Genomic DNA, 8,307 nt, shown 5'->3' on the forward strand with positions numbered 1-8,307 from the left:
TGTTCTTGCTGAATATAAAGACTGGAGTTCCTCTTAGAGGAAAAAACCTTCAGGCTGAAGGTATTTAAAGTAAAACGTGAGGACGTCTGTGGTGACGGGTATATATAATATTCTAATGCAGCCTGATGTTCACGTCGACACAAAGTCAAACACGGAGATGTTTCACTCCCGTCACCAGGGTTCCTCTTCATAAACATGTTCAGACCCATTAACTGGGATCTGTGGCGGTCTCAGGCCGAGAAACCGGATCCGGTTCAGATGTTCAGGCTGAGCTCCAGTGTAAACTCAGGCTCGGACTGCAGAGCGGATGATGAGGTGGGCGGAGCTGAAAGCTCGATAACCAACAGGCACTTCCTGTTGCCAATTTAAATAAACCAGACCTGCCACGACGACACGCCTCTCCAAAAACTCCAAGACTCAAGTGGTTCGGGGTGTAGGTGTGTTTGTTCCTTCTGAAGTCCACGGCCATCTCCTTCGTCTTCTTCACATTGATGTGAAGGTTGTTCTTCCTGCACCAGCTCTCCAGGCGTTCCACCTCCTGCCTGTAGATCTGACCCATTTCCCAGTACTGCCTGATAAACTTCCCCACAGCATGATGCTGCCACTACCATGCTTCACTCTAGGGATGGTGCTCTCAGCACGAGGTGCATTGGGTTTGAATAAAAAATGCCCTCTGTGACCAAAACGCTCAATTTTAGTCTCATCTGACCACAGTACATCCTTCGTCCTTTAGTTTGGTGGGATTTGTCTTTAAGCAAGGTCTTTTTGACGTCCACTCTTCCACAAAGCTCCACTTTGTACAACTTAGAGATGTTGTGGATGGAGACAACCATCTCTGCAGAAGAACTGAAAATATACATTTGGGTTCCGTTTGTCCTCTTCTCTGACTTATGAGTCTTGGTGGACAACCCAGTCTTGGCAGATTGGAAAGATGATTCCACCGTAGCCTTTTTTCCACACTTTGTGTTGAACATGCACAAAGAGTTCTTTGGCCTTCACATGCCATTTCTTGCTTGGTTAGACCTTAATTGGAGATACTGAAATAGTGCTCATTCTGGAGGCTATTAGAACAAGTGTATACACTGCCTGTCCCCCCCCCCACACACACACAAAAAAGGTCACCACCTGAATTTATCTAAGATAATAGGCAGGGACCTCCCACTGGATAATTACTGCGTGGATGATTCGGTTGCAGCTGCAACATTATTTAACCAATGCCGTGAATATATTCTCACTTGTTGAACAACCATGTGGTTGTGGAAAAGATGTTCATCTGTTTCAGAAGGGTCCAATTATTGGCATCGGACAGAAAAAAAAAGCATTAAGGAGATTGATGAAACTACTAAAATGAGGTTAAGAACTGTTCACAGCATTATTAAAACTGGAAGGACAGTGGGGAGTGCAAATCAGGGTAAGAGGACAGGCGGTTGAAGTGATGCACCCATCGTGCCTAGTGCCTACGGTACAAGCCTGTTGGGGCAGTCTATGATGGGGCAGTCTATGATAGGGCAGTCTGTGATGGGGCAGTCTATGTTGCAGTTGGTCTGGTTCAGCAGTGTCCAAATAATGAGGTCAGCTGACTACCTGAACATACTGAATGACCAGGTCATTCCATCAGTGGATTTTTGGCATGTTCCCACGATGACGATGCCAGGACTCATTGGGCTCAAACTGTGAGAGCGGTTCAGGGAGCATGAGGCATTTTCACACATGGACTGGCCATCACAGAGTCCAGGCCTGAACAACGTTGAGCATCACTGGGATGCGATGGAGAAGACCGTGCCGAGGCCTGAATCTCTCATCCAAACAAGTTCTTGGTGAAAAATGAATGCAACCCTGGACAGAAATAAATGAGACATGGCAGAAGCTTGTGGAAATGATGCTACAGCAAATGTGCTCCGTAATCAAAGCTAAAGGCGGTCCAACTAGTTATTAGTGTGACCATATATTTTGGCCAGGCAGTGTAAATACCTACCGGGATCATGTGACGTTGAATTGCTCACAGGTGGATCTTATTTAACGATTAATGCGTGACTTCTGAAGGGAATGGTCGGGGCCACAAAGCCAAGGGGGTGAAAACATTTTCACATATCACTTTTCAATGTTATATTCTTAGAATTTATTTAAATCAAAATTTTAACCGAATTCAACTTCATTGCTTTTGAGTATTTTGTCCGTTGCTTCTAATCAAACTGAAAACGCATTGAAAGTCCAGGTTGTAAGTCCTCAACAAGAAAACCAAGGCGGTGGATATTTTTGCGGCTTCGATTCCAGTAAGTTTTGGTTTGAATTAGATTTCTGCTTTAGACACGTGCGCACACGAATTTAACCAGCTGGACACCACCCATCATGTTTGGATTGAACTTTGAGATCTTATTTTTAGATGGGACGATGACCAATGAGCAGTCTTTATTTCTGTCTTCTTCTGTCTCTAGATGCAAACAAAACGAGATCAGCCACAACGTACAAAAAGATGGTAGGAGAACAAATATGTCCTTTCCATGGCTGCCAAACTTAAAGTCATCCAAACGCACTCGATCCTACACTCACATATTTACTCTGCGCTGTGGTTCAGATTCTCAAATTAGCCGGTCAGCAGTCAGTCGAATCCAAGAGGGCTTGTCAGAAGGATTCCCGTAAGTGAAGCAATTTGGGTCCATTTTAAACAAAAAAACATTATCAAGCATTCCTCAAATAACCATGACTCTTGACATTCTTTCCCCTTTTTGCTTCGGCCTCTGCCTCTCAGCTTTCTGTTCAAATGTTTATGAATTTACCCAACAATTATTCACCCAACTTTCTAGTTCGTCATCCAAATATCTACAGGGTCTCTGCTCTTCATTTACAATTATGCTGCCGCAGATCGAGTCCAGAATTTATGTGGAACATGCTGAGAGGAATAAAATCCCCTTTGCAGCCCAAGTCTATGAATTTTATACATGGAAAATAATTTTATTTAGGTTACCAATGCGTGTCTGTTTATTTATCTTCAACTATTAGATTAATTCCCGCATTCTGAACAACTTCATCCCATCTGTTCCTGTCATAGAAACATCCAGTAGCGCCAACATAAAACATTTGTGATGAGTCATCAAAGGGAAGCCTATTTTGGAACATTTATCTTTAAGCAACTTCTTCAGTTATTTTATTTTAAATTACTTGCAACCCTAAAGGCACAAAACCATATTGATTCATTTGTGCACATTTTGTCTGTTAGTAAAATATATTGACACATTTTATTGAAACCCTCAAAAAGTAATCATTGGTTTCACTTCTGCATCTTACTTGTGTTGTTAAGTTTGTTTCAAGATGGCTGCCGCAGCTAACCAACCTGGCAAGCAAACAACTGACTACAACTCGGTCATTTTCACAGATATTGAGCTCAAATTTCAAATGGTAGTAGCTGAGAGTGATCCCCAAGTTATACGATAGTGTTACCAGATTGCATTATGTTGCACTTGAAACTTGCAAGGCAGCAGGTGATATGTTTCATCATATCAAGTTCCACAGTTGTTACCATTAAAGACAGTGTTTTTGGTCTATATTTATAGGTTTAAAAACTTGACCTTTGTCACCACTTTTAATAATGGCTCAAACTGGTGTACCACAGGGATGTGTCTTCAATCCCCTAAATTTTATAATTGCAAGTTCTCTCTTGGCCAGTTTATGTAATATCATATTTTATACAGATGACCCTCAGCTGTTTGTGATGATAAAACCTGCAGATCTCAAGAGCCACACTAATCTCACAGCTTGTCTTTGTTATTTATAGTCATGCCAGGCCTGGTTGTGTTTGGGCGTTCCTTGCTAGTTTTGGACAGATTTTAAGTTCTAGAGGTATTTTTCAAGGCCCATTTGAGACAAGTGCCAGTCTTTATGGGGGACACCTGTCCCGTTGTTCCTTCAAAGTATATATTTTTATCTGACCCAGAGATAGTTGTACAAACAATAGGTTGTGTAAATTTAAACCCCTATAGCACATGCATGTTTAGATTTTGATCACACGTTTTCTTTACTTCTTATTTTGTGAGATTTATGAGTCACTAATGTCTGTTTTACCGTGTTGAAGTGTTTTACTTTTTCGCCCTCTTTTAGTCTCTGCACCTTCAATCAACTTTGCGTTTCAGGGATTTGGGCCCTTCCTAAGCAGTTTTCCATATCCCTTCAGGGGGTGTATTTTAGACGTCCAAACCTCTCAAAAGGTGATGACAAGAACTCCTTACTCTGGGCTTTCCTTTCACACCAAAATTTGTACATTACTTTTATTACTCTGTCTTTTTCTGTCTCTCCTGCCCCCCCTTTTCCCAGTTTAAATTTTTTTTTTATTGTATTGCAATAAAAAGTTTACGTTACACATATCTGAAATAGCTTGGACTCTATAAAGAAATATGCTTTATGTGCGGAAGGCAAAAAAAAAAGAAATTTTAGGTGTTTTGTCTACTTCTTACTGTTAGTATTTTTGTTTTATTTGGTAGATTTCTGACCATTTGTCAAATGTTATGTTGAAGGAAATTTACTAATGGACTGTTGCTTTATAATAATATTAATTAGCATAAATAAAAATCATTACTTCGTAGAAAATTATACAGACAACCCATCATACATTATGTTCTACTTGTTTTAATGACAACCACCTTTAGCTTCACTTTGTCTTTAGCGCTGATCCCAGCGTAGGGAGGAGAATAAAATCTACTTGAACTGTTGGTTGGGATCAAATAGCTGCGAGAGCTACGCAGATTTCCATCTCATTGGACTCCAAGTGGGAGACAAAGAGATAATGAACCATTAAATACTGTAAATGATCCACTTTTCCAGAACCTTCCGTCTGACCACAGAAAACAGAGCATAGAGATTTACCGCATACACACACGTGCACACACACACACACACACACTGCTTTCACTGTAACCTCATGTTGCGCCGTTTCATCTTTCCCTTTCTATGTTTTGGAAAATCACTGATGACTTTAAGTGAGGCGAACGAAGGATTTGGAATGAAGGCTGTAGGAGGACTGGAGAGAGACGCTGATATGAAGAGGACAATACCAGATCATGGTAACCCAATGAGCTGAAGGCAGAGGGTGATGAGCGATTTGAAGATTTTAAGCCTACTTGGATTGACTCGTAATCCTACGAGTCAAATCCCCTCTGGACATTTGGCACCACCGCTTGATAACGCATTGTAGCTGCATTTGTTGGACATTCAATGGACCAATTTTCTTTTGATTCAATTCAATTCAGTTTATTTCTATAGCGCCAAATCACAACAAAGTTGTCCCAGGGCACTTCACAGGAACATTCACATATATAGAAAAGCCCATTAGTAAAAGTTCTCTATCTAAGGAAGCAGCAGACTCGTTGAATCTTCACTTCGTCGCAGTCTCCCATCCTGAGCAAGCACAAAGGAGACAGTGGAAAGGAAAAACTCTTTTAAAAGGAAGAAACCTCCAGCAGAACCAGACTCAGGACAAGTGGCCATCTGCTTCGACCAGCTGGGTTTGATGTGGAGAAAAGGTGGCAAAATTAAAATTTCAGAAGATAGACACTGATAATTTTCTTTACACTCAAACATGGTAGTTGTAGATGTCCCCCACACAAGGTCAAGGTTTCTTTATTGCCATTTGCATCGCATGTGGTACATGTGGTGGAACGAAAATGTGTACACAGGGTCCCAGTTACTTCCAACAAAAGTATAAATGTAAAAGAAAAAGTAAGATCTAAGATGTGAACTAAGTAATACACTAAACACTTAATAGTGCAAAACAATACGCCAAACAACAGCAGCACGAACATGAGTGTGTGAGCAGATGAGTACGAATGAACACAGCAGCATAAAATAAATCAGCAGCATGAGATCAGCAGCATGGATAGTCAGCAGCATATAATCAAGTGGCATTACAGTGATTTTTTTTTCTTCCACAGTGATTCTCCTGGTTAGAGATTCATGAGTCTAACAGCCTCAGGGTAGAAGCTGTTCCTCAGTCTAGTGGTTCTACACTTAATTCTCCGCAACCTCCTTCCTGAGGGGAGTGGGGCAAAAAGTGTTTGTGCTGGGTGAGTGAGGTCCTTCATGATGCAGGTGGCCCTCTTCCTGCATCTGGAGGTGTAGATGTCTGATGGTGGAGAGGTTGACTCCAACATCTTCTGTGCAGCCTTCACCACTCTCTGCAAAGCTTTTCTTTCTGCAGCTGTGCAGCCTCCATGCCACACGTTGATGCTGGAGCACAGGATGCTCTCCACTGCACACCTGTAGAAGGAGGTGAGGACTGAGCTTCCCAGTCCAGCTCAACTCAGCCACATGAGGAAGTAGAGTCCCTGATGTGCTTTCCGTCTGAAGTCCATGACCGTTTACTTAGTCTTCTTCACATTGATGTGAAGGTTGTTCTTCCTGCACCAGCCCTCCAGGTGTTCCACCTCTTGCCTGTAGCTGGACTCATTATTGTTTGTGATGCATCCCACCACCGCTGTATCATCTGCAAACTTTACAATATGACAGCCTGGATGGGTAGGTGCACAGGCATGTGTGAGCAGAGTGAACAGGAGGGGGCTCAGCACACAGCCCTGAGGGGAGCCAGTACTGAGGGTTACGGTGGAGAAGTTGTGGATCCTCACTGACTGTGGTCTGTTTGTTAAGAAGTCTAGGACCCAGTTGCAAATGGAGAGGCTTCGTCCTAATGTGGATAGTTTGTCCATCAGGGTGTTGAAGGCAGACAATGAAGTCCACAAAGAGCATACGGACGTAGGAGTCCTTCTGCTCCAGGTGGGTGAGAGCAGTGTGGACAACAGAGGAGATGGAGTCCTCTGTTGATCGGTTCTTTCTCCTCTTCCAGCTTTAGTTTTTCCATCAGCTGGCTGTAGTCACTAAACCCAACAATTTTCAGTCAGGTCATCTGGACAGTTTATATTTTTGTGCTGAAACGTTTCACCTTCCATCCAGAAGGCTTCATTTTCGTCCTTCATCAATAGAGTGATGGAAATCACTAAGATCCGCTCATATTTTCACCCCAAGAAGTGCTCAGCAATCCCAAAGGTCACTCAAGGATTTACCAATAAACCAATTGTGAAATCAGTCAGTCATGGTCAAACAGTGAACTCTACGAAGATGTTCTCTGCAGGGAGGCAATGTTGCGGTTGGTCTCTCAACAAGTGCTCAAAGATCTCCAGAATGTTTCCACAGAAACACATTTTTTCTAGAGGCGGTTGGAAACAGCTAAAAGATCTCGAACAACTTTTTGGCTGCTCAATGGTCTCCATCCTGTGGACAGGGATCCTAAACAAATCCAAACTGAATTTGTCTGGACTTTTGGTTGTTGACAACTCCTGTTCCCCTCGCTGCTGAGGGTCAGTAGGTCTTTTGATGGTCAGGCTGGCGAGGAGAGATTCGCACGCTAGTCCATCTCACACAATGCAGTTTTTAAAACTTGAAACGTTTTTCTGCTTGAATGGAGGAAGCTCCATCTTCAAGAAACAAACAATGTCTCGTCACCTGTTAAAAATATTTTCCTCATGCCCTGGACAGAATAAAAGTAAATGGAATGGACTGTACTTAAAGCACCTTTCTATCTTATCAAGGTGCTCAAAGCTCTTTACAACAATCTGTGCCTCCTTTACCTCCACACACACTACTCGCTCTCTACAAAGACTAATCTGAATCTGTGGAGAGTTTTGTACACCGATGGGACACACATCGGAAGCAATGAGGGGTTCAGTGTCTTGCCCCGGGACACTTCAGTATGCGACTGCTGGTGGAATCGAACCCCCAACTCTTCCATTGGAGGACACAGTTGCCCTTACATCTGTGTACGTCGCAGAAGGTAAGCCTAAAAACAGCTGAGAGAACAGAGGCTGAAAGAAGAGCTTATGGAGAGAGAAGTAAAAACAGAAAAAGAAATTTGGCTTGTCCTGATCAACATAATTGACTTAGCAGCTTTAAACTCAGAACAGTAGATTTAGTCTAACTCGATACTTGGCGAACACAAACACAGTCTGTTTAATCTCAACTGGAGACAGAAACTCTTTTCACTTGTGAATTTTTCTTCATTAACATTTACAAAAAAAGACTCGGCGAGACGGGACAAACTACCGGAGAGGGCCAAGTCCCGGTCCGCCGAGTGGACACGAGAGGCTGAACATGAAACAGACGCAAACAGACCGGCTAACGAACGCAAAGGAGAGAAAACCAAGAAGAAGAAAAACAGAACGGATGGACGCGGAGACGGCTGAACGGGTCTTTTTTATTCAGCTCGTAGTATTTAAAACAAACGAGGACTCAAAGGTGTTGGAAATACGGTCATGGGAAAAAGACGCT

The sequence above is a fragment of the Nematolebias whitei genome, chromosome 1 (assembly GCF_014905685.2).
Source record: "Nematolebias whitei isolate Nwh7 chromosome 1, NemWhi1, whole genome shotgun sequence".
NCBI lineage: Eukaryota > Metazoa > Chordata > Actinopteri > Cyprinodontiformes > Rivulidae > Nematolebias > Nematolebias whitei.